The sequence below is a fragment of the Aedes albopictus genome, chromosome 1 (assembly GCF_035046485.1).
Source record: "Aedes albopictus strain Foshan chromosome 1, AalbF5, whole genome shotgun sequence".
NCBI lineage: Eukaryota > Metazoa > Arthropoda > Insecta > Diptera > Culicidae > Aedes > Aedes albopictus.
In genome coordinates, this window is record NC_085136.1 from 6,946,568 (window position 1) to 6,959,950 (window position 13,383).

General features: G+C 39.7%; 1 long non-coding RNA gene across 1 annotated transcript; it reads left to right on the forward strand.

Moving 5' to 3' along the window:
* The first annotated feature begins 875 nt into the window (after window positions 1-875).
* Window positions 876-1,600, forward strand: LOC134289834 (uncharacterized). The gene is made up of 3 exons (XR_009998701.1): window positions 876-1,197; window positions 1,265-1,336; window positions 1,403-1,600. It is a non-coding gene; the product is annotated as an uncharacterized LOC134289834 (long non-coding RNA).
* Window positions 1,601-13,383: the final 11,783 nt, after the last annotated feature.

The window sequence follows — 13,383 nt, forward strand, 5'->3', positions numbered from 1 at the left end:
GCCTGCATCCTACACGAAGAATGCGACGACAGTATCTTCCCATCCTGGGATGCAACTGCAACATGCATGCAACCGAGCTTAAATCATAATGTTGATCGATGAAGATTAAGATAAATTGTTTATTTTTGGTAGAGGTAACGGTAGGCCACTCGCATTGTGTTTGCCGGTGTCTGCAGATTTTCCATGGCTTGTCAACCCTCAACTCAACTAGAACAGCACACAGGGTTGTCTGGAAACCACCTACACGACCACCCAATTATTGTTGACCTTGGAACAAACTGGTGCTAATCACCTTCAGCTTCCATTCAGGTGGTAACGCATGTACCTAGTATTCGCAGTAGACCATGATTTTTTGTTACGTTTTTGCGTCTACAGCACTACGCACGGTATCCTTCGATCTGCTTGGTACAGACTTGCTGTGTTGGTGTTGCGGGCGGTTTGCTACGATGACAATAATGATGAAAGTAGAACACCATGGAATAAGAAGGGTTGATGAATATTAATTTGACATTGCGTTACACGTCTGGGCTGCGATTTTTTTTCAACGGGAACGGAATAAAGGAGAACCTTTATTGTGGATATCGACAGACAACGATGTTGTTTGACATTTACCCCACCGCAAACTCGTAAAGAAATGTCGGTCAGTTCACGTTAGGCAAGTGTGTAGCGATTCGTTACCCTGTCACATCTTAGTAGGAATTACTTATGTGAATAAGAAAATAAGATTTTACAACTTCAAACGGTTCGTCCGATTTGCATTACGCCGACTGCCCTGGATTGATGCCCGAAACCTACCACCGTATGAACACAGGTGCGCTCTAATTGGACTGCAGACTCTAACGGAACGACAAACTTTCCTGTGGAGAATGTTTGTTACCTGCGCCTCATCGAGATGCAATACATCGGTGCCCCCACTTAGGCATACACCAGTGTGTGCCACACCCGGCCCCAGCAGGGGGATTAAAGAAACGAGCCGAAAGTAAATATCAACACTGACGAAATGATGAGTTGCAGAAATTGAAGACTTCCTTAGCGAATTAAGCTGCTAAAACAAACTGCTAACTATTAACTAGTACCTAACACTATACCATCTAGCCCTAAGAAAGTGAATTAACCCAAATTGAATTGCCCTTAGTCGTATGATTACCAGTGAATTCAAATAACTCCAATTTGTACTTTAGCGCATAGAAAAATAAGGTGAGTTCGAATGAGATCTGGCGAACATAATCTAGTCACAAAATTGAAATCATTACTAAACTACTAGGTGCACAGGAGCAGAAGGTAGCTTGATACCCTAACAAGCCTCGGATGCAAAGCAGCATTAGCCAAATCCGAGGTAAGAATACAGTTAATGAGAAAGACCATAATTAGCATACATAGAAATACTCCAATGCCAATATAGATCCAGGGGTTCCCAGATCAATCGAGACGGAGCATAATTGTTTGAAAGTAGATTGCAGCTAGATCACTAAAAGTAAGTTTTTTGCGTCTAAATTTATATTTGTCATTAGTAAAAATTGCCTATTGTAGGAATTTTATAATTTACTTCAACAATTGAATAAATTCATCGAATTTGGACCTAGCTGCCGCCGGTTTTTACGCAACAATGTTTATTTTTGACATGCTGACCAACCGCATCGATTGTAGCTGCTTGCTCCAAAGAATCAGTTTTCGTGCACCCAACCGACAACTCCGCGTTGCTAGCCTTTTATGGATTCCCGGACATAGAACTGATTATGGACGTAATAACCCTCTGGACAGGTCTTGTGAATTATTTAATGCTGTTTATGACAAATTTGATTTTAATATTAGTAGAATAGAGTTTAAAAATAGGATTAAGTATCGGTCTGTGTAGTTTTTCTAACTAAAGACGGCAAATAAATAAATGTCATTGTACAAATAGTTTACCTTTAGAATGATTAACAGTCTTAATTTAAGGGTACCTAAAACGTTTTTTTTCAAATATGGATGTGGCGTCAAAAACATATAACGTGGGTAACATAGGCATCGAACATGGAAACGCATGGTTGATAACAAAATTGCCAGAAAAAATAAACTAAATGCTACAGAACAACTAATCATTACAACAACGTAAGATATTAAATTCATGCAACAAGAAATGCATGTCTGAAATTACAAGCTGATATTACGGCTTACTATTTGTGCAACTTGTTCTAGCATGGATCTGAATGATATGCGGAGGTTTTATGAAAGTGTCAAACGTGCGGGATGCAAGACTTTGTCAATCTCCGCCAGGTGCAATTAACTTGGAGGTTTCTTTCTGCCTTGCAGTCTTCGGTGTGTAATCAAAACTATGCCCGACGTTTCGATGGTTTATGCCATCTTTTTCAAGGGTTCTATTTGAAATTGGACATTGTACATATTAAAAATAGACAGGGAAAACTATAAAGGCGACCACAAAACTTACAGGAAAATCGTTCTTCGTCTGGTGGTATGGAATGCACATTGAATGCAGTCAGATTATGGACGAACTTCATCAATTTCTATTTGTTTTTATCACGAAAAACTAGGAAGTTTTGTATGGCGGGTCACTACTCTTTTTGCCACTAAGCTATTCTCATTTTAAACCGTCAATTTTATTCTAGTCAGAAATCTGTCAAAATGTTGTGTGCAAGTTCTGTGGGTTGAAATTTCCTATTGGGTGTCATTGTCGTTAGTGTTGGTGTTGTCAGTTATCTGCCTATCTACGTGGTTTGTTTTGGTTCTACGGCTTATACAAATGCTTGCTTAGAGCATCTTAAACGGTGTTAATCGAAGTGCAGTCGTGACCCAACCAGCGAATCTGGGCTGTACCTCAATACATCAGAATAGTTTTTTTTTTATCCGTGACAAGAATAGAAAAAGGCCAAATTTGTCCCCTGTCTATACCTCGTTTGGCAGCCCTTTATCGTTACAGCAAACTTTTCCAGTCGCTGCTAGATGTACTAGCAAAGTAGTAGCGCTATGGATGGGTGACCAAATATAACAGCGTAACAGTTGCGATGCTAATAATGCTGTGGGAATGTTCCAGCCTTCCAGATACAAAACTGGGCGACTAATTTGATTTCTACCGGTATAGAAAAGGGTGGTTAAGTCAAAATGGTAGCGCTGCGCGGGTTGCTCAAATATCCAAATATAACGGTTGCTCTAAGTTTATCCGTTAACGTTAAAGCACATAGAATTACTGACACGAAATAGCGACGCGCTATAAACCCTTTTTTTTGCTTCCGTTATTATACAGAATTAGTGACAAGCACTGGGTTGCGGTCATCCGGATGCGCTGTGGACATTTTTTTTGTTATTGTGCGGGTATTCCCTAATCAAACACGACGGTTCGGAACGTTCGAACGTTCGAAAATCGTCCGTTATTTGCCTTCACACCTTCGATTGTGTGAATGTGTCAAAAATAACAGAGTGGCACGTGTTTTTGCTGCCTCACTCACATTTCATCTTCGCTCTCTTTCATTTTTCACCGATGACAGCAGAAGGTTGCATAAAAAAACGGGTTGTTTGCGTAAAAATGACAGCAAGGAGACTCAATTTGACGAGATTCGTAGAAAAAGACCTTTGAAAAAGGATGTCGAATCGATCTTCGAATACAGTGTCCAAGGATACTTCTTATATTGTAATCAAGAGACATTTACTAAGGTGCGGTCATTCGGACGCGCTGTGGACATTTTTTTTTGTCGCAATGAGACAAATATAATGGTGCGGTCATCCGGACGCGCTGTGGACTATTTTTTTTAATTGTCGCCAAGAGACAATTACAATGGTGCAGCCTTCCGGACGCGCTGTGGACTTTACTTTGTCGCTGAGAGACAATTACAAAGGTACGGTCATCCGGATGCGCTATGCACTTTTTTTCTTTGCCATGAGGCAATTACCATGTTGTAATCATTGGTTATTGCCCGTTGCGGAGATTTATAGATTCCGGCGCAAAAATTAATTAGGCTTATTTTCAGCGTAGGTACATTATTAATGTTTGTTTACAATGCAAAACTATCGCCTACTGTTGGCTCAACTACACAGTGTTAAATATTTGCCAGGACCCGGTCTGCTTTTATATCTGTGGCCCCACGCAAGAAAAATCCACGCAACTATTTTTTGCGCGGTAGTCTAAACAGGTGGAATCTCCGCAATACAGTTGGAATTTTAAGATGTTGCAACGAGATGGCATTTCCTTCGAACGCAAAGGAAAGAAAACAGCCCAGAACTTGTAACTTGCTGACATCCCAATTGGATTTTTGAATTTTGAAAAGAAAATACCATTGCCAATTGTCCGTTTAAAGTTAAAACAATTCATATTTTGACAGCTGGGCAACTGCTTGACAGCTACGCCCACAAAATCCCCCTAGGGGTGATTCATCAAATCGCTTAAATTTGGACTTCGGGCCAGTTTCAGAATAAGGGATTATCTCAACATCGCTAGAGAAGCCAATTAATTTTCTAACTACAAGAAGCTTCTTTTTTTTTACACAAAGTTTTCATAATCTAGCACACCAATAAAATGCATACAGTTATTTTTTTACGTATTTTTTTTAAATTCAATATTTTTTATGTTTACCTGTCTTTTATTGTGAAACAATATAAAACAAATAAACTCAAAAAAACGTTCTAGACTACATCTTCTATCTATATATATAATTCTAGGTCAGAAGACCGGGTTTTTATAAAAAAAATAACTTTATTCACAAATCCTAACTTAATTACATGCACTCACTACACTGACACTAATTGATTAAAATAAAACTTAACTCGAAGTACTGCAAGCAAAGACTAACTCGTTCGATTGAAGATCGAACCCTATTTAATACCTAAACTTGTCCACTCTGCATTATTCGGCCGGCGTAGTCGGGCTCCTCCGGAAATGCTGACGGTGGCTTGGCGACAACGGTGCACCGCGGTAGCGTGATCGATGACGTTGATGGTGGCGTGGTCGCTGTTCGTACTTTGGACCCTTGTACTCAGCATAAATGTGGCGATCCGTTGCATAACTCCTCCGGGGGTAGTATGAAGGCCGTCCTCGGACTTCTTTTGTCTAGTTCCTCTGGGATGATGTATTATCTTATTCTCTAATCCTGATAACCACTCGCTTTCTGAAAAGACACGTTGCTGTTAAGAAAATTATGATTACCATGGCTGTCGATAATCCTCCGAATGTCGCTATCAGCAGAGTTTTGTGTTCGAACTGCCTCAGCTTGATGTCCTCTAGTTGTTTCCTGTTTAGAATGGTCTGGTCATGGATGTGGGGAATGTCGTGATGTTGCGCGATATTCCACTTTATCGCTAGGTTCGGGAACGCTCCTTGGATTTCTGTAATGTTGCTTTCTACTTCTTCTGATGTGAAGATTTTCTCGTCTATTTGGACACTACAGTTGAAGAAGGTTATAATGAAATTTCCATTAAGTGTGCGATTGTGAGGTCCACAGTTGGAACTCATTTGAGATTCTTTAGCATTATTGATCAAAATCTTGTTGTTAGATATTAACACAATTCTTGTGCTGTCGTCGAAGGTTGCGTTGCACTGACTCTCTTTTTCCCAGTATAACGTGAAGGGAACAGTTATGTCTCAATGGTTCGAGAAAGGCTTCGTGTTGAATTATGCTATCTGGTTTCATAGTTCTATACAGATCGTTTCCACTCTTAACGACGAAAGAGGGTAGATCCGTTATTATGGATGCTTGAACTATTAAGGGTACGATTTGTATAGTCTCACAATTTCCGTTGACTTTTGGAATTTGCAAGATATATAATAATAGGTCACCTCTGGCCGCTATCTTTGGTTTAGCGTAATTCAAGGCTTCCTCAGGAAATTCTGTTTTTATGCCTTGTTCGTTGAGTAATGATTCCATGGTAAGAATTTCTTTAAGCGATAGTAACTTACTGTTTGGCAGATCGATTTTAGTCCTCAGAATGGTGTCTTCCAATTGCTCCAAGATGCTGTTCGTCGTGTCCATGTAGAGCAGCAGGGTAATTGCGTCCATCTCCTCTAGCAAGATCTTGTTTTCCGTTGATTGTTGTTCGATGAGTTCATTAACTGTTGCCATAATTCCGTCAATCCTGTTATTTATGAAGTTGTTTATCTTGATTTGTTGATTATTTTGAGATATCAGTTCGTCCATCGTAGAGTTGATAATTCTCAAATCTTCCGCGTCGGGGGACCCGGCCATCCATTTCCAAGCAGTTCCCAGTTGATCCCACCGTTTGGTCCTTCTGGGTTTCGTCGGCTTAAGTTGGTGCAGGTTATTGACAAGTTCCCTACTCTTCTGTAAAATAAGAGATGAAATAGGGATGTCCCTGTCTATCTGCCTAGCTAGCTTTGTAAAAAGGTAAACATTATTTTCCAAGTTGGTTAAATTGATTGGATGAACAATTTTAATTACTCCTGTTTGTAACTTGCAGTCATTAAGCTTTAGTAATAGAACTGGATCGTTTGATAAATTTTTAATTTCTAAGAATTGTAACTTTGTAAATGGAAATATTAAAAATAATGAAATCAAAATTAGTGAGTGCATCTGAAAATATAAGAAAAATAGAAGAGAAAAAAACGTTAGTGTTTTCTTAATCGCTTAATTTTATTCTTGTGTCGTTTGATTCGTTTGTTGTTTCTAAACGTCTTGTCAGTTATTTCGTTCGCATTGGTTGGTTTTGCCCTCGGGTCAAGTTTTTTCCTAATATTCGGTATAAGAAATACTTCTTGATTGGGGTCTAGATGGGGTGGATCTTCCTTGTTCTTGTTTCGTTTTTCCTGACTGGTCCTAGCTTTTTCTATGTTCATTTTAACTTTTTTATATAACAATTGAGCATTTTCTTCAATATGGTTTGGGTCCATCAAATTATTATTATTAAAAATGATTTCTTTGGGTGAAAATTTTGTTGCAGAATGGATACTATCGTTATAAAGTGATATTGACAAACTAACTAGAGCTTTAGTGTCGATATTTGGGAATTTGTACTTGTTTGTGTTGATTATTTCTATGATCGTTGAATGCGTTTTTTCAACTTGACCATTTGATTCAGAACACGAAGCGTATTCAATCTCGACATTTAAAGCATCTAAAAAAGATTTTAGTTGCAAAGACATGAAAGTGGTTTCGTGATCTGTGACGATTTTTCTGGGTGTACCGTAAGTGCCAAAATAACTTGCCAGTGCGCTTTTCACGTCTGTTAAATTTTTAGTTTCCATGAAAATCATTTGTGCATGCTTCGAAAAAGAGTCTACCAGGGATAGGAAATTATGTCTATTAATTTGGAAGATGTCCATATGAACTCTGTCGAATGGTTTGTCAGTGGTAGGTCTTGGCGACAGTTTAATATTGTATGGTTTTCGTTCGTACTTGTGCTTATTGCACATTTTGCATGTCTGTGTCACCATTTTAATCTGGGATACCATTTTTGGAAAGAAATAACATCGTTTTAACTGATTTTCCACCTCGGTTACTCCGCGATGGGCTCTGTTATGTTCTTTATTTATTATTATGTCTTGTCGTTGTTCATTTGCCACGTCTTCTACAAACAATTGCGTCAGAACAAAATGACCTTTTTGATTGAAATGTTTTCTGTAAACCTCTTGTATAATTTGAATTATTTGTTCTGGCGCCATTATAGCCGTTTGTCGATCATCATGGTATTTTAGCAAAAGGTCTTTAATGTCATTTTCGTCGTAGTTGTTTCGGCAAATTATTGTCCGTCGAAAATTTGGAAACGGTTGCTCAGTCATATCGCTGTGTAGGCTGCTGGAAAAACGAAAAATTATCTGATTTCTATAATAGTTTATCGGCCTTTCCACGAAATGTATATAGAAATCGTCTGAAGAGTCCGCTGAATGGATCGTGTCACCATCTGACTCGTTTCCTGGATCGTTTTCCTCGATCGGGATATCATCGTGGGTGGGTTCGTCATTATCTGATTGGTTTCCTTCGGTTGGTGGTTCAGCTGCTATGCTTGGTGAATCGGAATCTGGTGCTTCTGAATCGCTATCTAAAACGGGAGAATTAGTGTTATTCATATTGATCTCACAATTGTTTTCGGTTTTCCTACTTAACGCGTCTGCGACACCGTTAGTTTTACCTTCCTTGTATATAATTGTGTAATCGTAATTCTCAAGTTCAGTACGCCAGTTTAGAAGCTTATGATTTTTATTACAATTTTTGATGTACTGGAGAGGTTTATGGTCGGTGAATAACGTGAATGTATTACCGTAAAGGTATGGTTTAAATTTGTTAACTCCCCACATGATTGCTAATGCTTCTTTTTCAATTGTACTGTAGTTGGTTTCACATTTGGTTAGTGTCCGACTGGCGAAGGCAATGGGTCTTTCGACCTTGTCTTGAATTTGAGAAAGTACGGCACCGATCGCATAATTGCTGGCGTCTGTAGTCAATATGAACGGTAGATCAAAATCCGGATAAGTGAGGACTTGATCTGATGCCAAAATTTCCTTCAATTTAGAGAACGCGGCTTTATAGTTTTCGTCCTTTAAATTTACTGTTTCATCTTTTTTGAGGTACTGTGTCAATGGTTTTACAATTTTGGAGTAGTCCTTTATAAACCTTCTGTAATATCCAGAAAGCCCAAGGAATTGCTTGATTTGTTTTGATTTTCAGGCAATGGCCAGTCGAGAATTTTCTGTACCTTTTCGGGATTAGGCTTAATGCCTTCTTGTGTAATTACATGACCTAAAAATTCCGTCTCTCGGCGCATGAATTCACATTTATCTAACTGTATCTTTAAATTGAAATCTGCAAGTCTCTTGAGGACTTTATTTAAATTTTCAATATGCGTTTTTAAATCCTTGCCGATAATGATAATATCGTCAAGATATACAAAGCAGATAGTTCCAATATACCCGCCAAGAATGTTGTTCATCGCGCGCTGGAAGGTAGCGGGCGCATTCTTTAGCCCGAATGGCATCCTGGTAAATTGAAAATGACCTAAAGCGGTTGAAAACGCTGTTTTGGCCTGGTGATCCGGATCCATTTCAATCTGGTGGAATCCAGATTTAAGATCAAGGGTAGTAAAATAAACGGATTTTCCCAGATTATCCAAAATTTCTTCTATTTGAGGTATCGGAAATTTATCGTCTATAGTTTTCTCATTGATTTTCCTATAATCAATGACAACCCTAATTTTACGCTTTCCCGAAGCGTCGAGCTTCTTCGGAACCACCCAGATAGGAGATGAGTATGGACTGGTGGAGTGACGTATTATTCCATTATCCAATAATTCCTTGATTTGCTGTTCCACGTCATTCTTGACTGCGTGGGGGTATCGGTAAGATTTTGTGTAGACCGGGTGATCGTCCGTTGTTAAAATTGTATGTTTAATCGCCGAATTTGCTGTCAATTTTTCGTTTGGTTTTAATAGGACAGCCTCGTTTTCCAAAATGGTTTGTAAAAGCAAGTCTTTTTCTAATTTTGATAAATGACTAGTTCGAAGTAAGTTTTCCAAGGTTTTAGTGGAAATTTCGTCTTGTGGTTTTATGGGAATGGGGGTAATAGTCTCAAAATTATTAACTTTTAAATTCAACTTTTTGTTCAAAGATGGAGCTTTTTTCGAGGTGGTTAAAATTTTCACTGTCGTTTTCTTGTCTTTCGATGCATAGAGTCCAGGTTCGATAACAATGGATTTAGATAACTTTTGAAAAGTTGGTACCAGCCAATCTCCATTCGCATTAGTGTTTATCTCAATAGTATGTGAAAATAGCTTTTTTGTTGGGAAATACTTTTTATACGGAATTTTGATACTTGCGATCTCCAAATTTTCCTGATTGTAATCAATTTTTCCCTTGTTTTTAGCCAAAAATTCGGAGCCAATGATCCCGTCAAAGAAATCATGAAAATTGAGTTCGTAATACGATTGTCTAGGGATACCAGAGCCAAGCAAGTTTGCTATGCCTTTTTTGTTAATTTTGTGCTTTCCAGAAATATTGTTTATCGTTGTGTTTGTACACGGTTTGCAATCTACCAAAATACCTGGCCGAATAACGTTTTTGTTAGCGCCAGTGTCGATTAAAAGTTTCACAGTTTGTTTTGTTACACTATTTTGACTCTCTACATAAGGTAAATAGTTCAACTTTCTGTTATTTTTGATTGACCCCAGCAAAAATTTAGGTCAACATTTTCATCTTCTTGTTCTGATTCCGATGATTTCTCATCGTCGGTAATTTCGCTATTATTGATCTGCCTTTTATTGAGGGTAAGCCTGCTTTTGACCGATCCAACTTCCATCGGTTGGGGCTTTTCGTCGAAATGGTCATCAGTTTTTACGTAATTTTTGTATTTTTTTGGACCGTGTTGTTCATTATTTTCAATGGTTTTTTGAAAATCCCTATACTTTTGATGTTTATGTGAGTTTTTCTGCGAAATCTCCATATTCGAAGAGGTGTTTTCCCTACATTTGAACTTGCATACGAATGCATAGGCTGCCTCCAAGTCATCTGGTTTGGCGGCCTGTGCAAAACCGAAATATGGCTCTTTTAAACCAGCAAGGAAGGCTGCAAGGGCATCTTCCTCTATGAATGCGTTTATTGCATCCCAATGATTTCTGTACTGTTCTTTTTGTTTCGCAAGAGTTTTGATGCTTTGGACAATCTCCTTGCATTTATTGTAGTGTTTATGAACTGTCATGTTTTCGGTCATTTTGGTTTGCCATAGTTGGCTTTTGTAGTATGTCAGCTCTTGACGATCTCCAAGAGCATCTATCAATATTTGCTTAATTTCGTCAAATGTTTGCGGGTTCCCAGCCAGACAAATGATGTCTTTGGCCTTTCCCTCCAGTTTGTTAGCAACAGCTGTTTCAAATATTTCGAACTGCTCAGGTGCTACCCTGTTCTTGAATTTATTTAATGTGTTTTCGGCCGTAGATAGCCAGCGTGTTAGTTGTTTTCTACTGCCGTCAAATGTGGGGATCGACTTGATGGGGTCGGGTATCCGATACAGCGAGCCCACATCAACTGCTACGTTAGCATTTTGTTGTTGTTCATTAAATTGTACTGCATTCGTTTGAGCCTGCCCTTGCGCTAATGCATCTATGGATTGTTGTTGTTGGTGTTGTTGGTGTCTCATAGCCTCGATCGCTTGGGTCAAGGTATTCATTTGAACCATCAGCTGATCCATGTTGGATTTTTCTTGCTCGGTTAAAAATAAATTCTCCAAGTTTGGCACGTTATCGATTGGGATGTGGGAGAATTCTGCACTATCCTCGCTTAATGCCTCAGATTCAGAGGTGCTGTCGGTAAACTTAACTTGGACCGATTTTAGCAATCTCCTGGTTTTTCTCAGAGCGTTTGACTTGTTGGCTTTTGGCATTTAAAACAGCCTAAAACGCCAGTCATTCAACTTGAGTTTTTATGATCACGGAAGAGGGATAAAAACCGTCTATCTGGTAGTGCGATTTTTATCAATGAAGCCCACTAAAAGTGTTGATTCGCTTCGCGGAAGCCCACCGGTATGGTGTTGATTCGCTTCCCTACCTAAAGTTTAAATTCCAATTCAACTGCCCGCTCTTCGCTGCACCTATCTGGTAGTGCACAGCGTCGATATGCGTTGATTCGCAATGGAATAGAACTGAAACTATAGGGACGCAAGTGATCTCAATCCCTTTAATTCAATCACACACTCTTTGTTGCACCTATCTGGTAGTGTGCAGACAATTCGCGCTGACTCGCAATTGAGAGGAAAGAAAATTAAAATTACTCACGGTTTTGTTGCTGTCGTGTCACGTAGGCCGGGCTGACGCTGCTGGTGCTCCAGGTGGTATTCACGGGGGGATCCTCTACTCCTCGACGACGGAACCGTCTGCTTGTCTAAGATGCGTCGATCACTGATTTCACACGTAATCTCGGCGGGATCACTTGAATCGCGTTTGATAGTTCACGATTTTTCCACTGTTTTCGCAAATGTCCACTCAGCCGACTCCGGACGGCTGCGCCAATTCTAGGTCAGAAGACCGGGTTTTTATAAAAAAAATAACTTTATTCACAAATCCTAACTTAATTACATGCACTCACTACACTGACACTAATTGATTAAAATAAAACTTAACTCGAAGTACTGCAAGCAAAGACTAACTCGTTCGATTGAAGATCGAACCCTATTTAATACCTAAACTTGTCCACTCTGCATTATTCGGCCGGCGTAGTCGGGCTCCTCCGGAAATGCTGACGGTGGCTTGGCGACAACGGTGCACCGCGGTAGCGTGATCGATGACGTTGATGGTGGCGTGGTCGCTGTTCGTACTTTGGACCCTTGTACTCAGCATAAATGTGGCGATCCGTTGCATAACTATATATCTATCTATCTATATATATAAAAATGAATTTCCGTCTGTCTGTCTGTCTGTCTGACCGTTATGGATTCGGAAACTACTGAACCGATCGGCTTCAAATTTTGTATGCAGGGGGGTTTGGGACCGGGGAAGGTTCTTAGCCTGGTGTGAGACCTCTCCGGTCTTTGGAACGGGGGGCTCCCACACAGATGACTTCGCAGGGGACGTCCCTATGGAGCTGCATGTCAAAAAACACAGTAGGCAGGTAGTACGACGTTTGGCGGGACAGGTAGCGCCGGTAGCATGAAACAAATAATGGTTGTGTTTGAAACCTGCTGAAACTGTTTCATACATCTCGGAACCACGTCAATTGCTTTTGCCACGGATGCTAGCTTTTTTGACCCCGGGTGTCAGTGGCAAAATCGGATTAAGGACGACGGACTGAATGAGTCAGCTCCTGAAGCTATCCAGGGCTATTGTGATACAAACAATAATTACATGAATACATTTATCTTCTCAGGTTAGTACTTTGCAATCGAAATCATTGTTTGCTTCGGTAACGGCCTCAATGTTTTCAGTAGAATACTACACGAGATGACATTTTCAATGCTGTCGGAACCACAGAACCGAGGTCAGAACAGCATCAAATTTCGCCGTTTCTGTTCGAAGCAGGAAAGCATAGGAGGTAGGTATTAGTAAACACGAACCTGAAACACTGCGAAATGGAATGGATTCTTGAGGATCTGCCGGATTCAAGTTTGGAGTAACATTGTTGGCCTCCTACTGTTGGTGCACGAGTCTTTGGAAAACGAATTTAAATCCATAATACATTTAATAGGGGAACTTACGTATTTTTGGCAGTTTTGTTCTCTTCGTCATGGGTTTTTTTGAAACCTGTTGAACTCAGAGTTGGCCTTAAATCCTTCCCAACCAAGCTGCGCTATATCCCCGAGTTTCAGGTAAATTGGTCCACCAAAACCCCCATGACGAAGTGAACAAACCTGCGGATAATTCCCTTCGTCACCCTATTTATCATTAATCATTATCCATTATGGAAAGTCAGAACAACTCCTCCCTGCAATATTCACAAAAATGGGTGAAGTTTTACCCATTTCT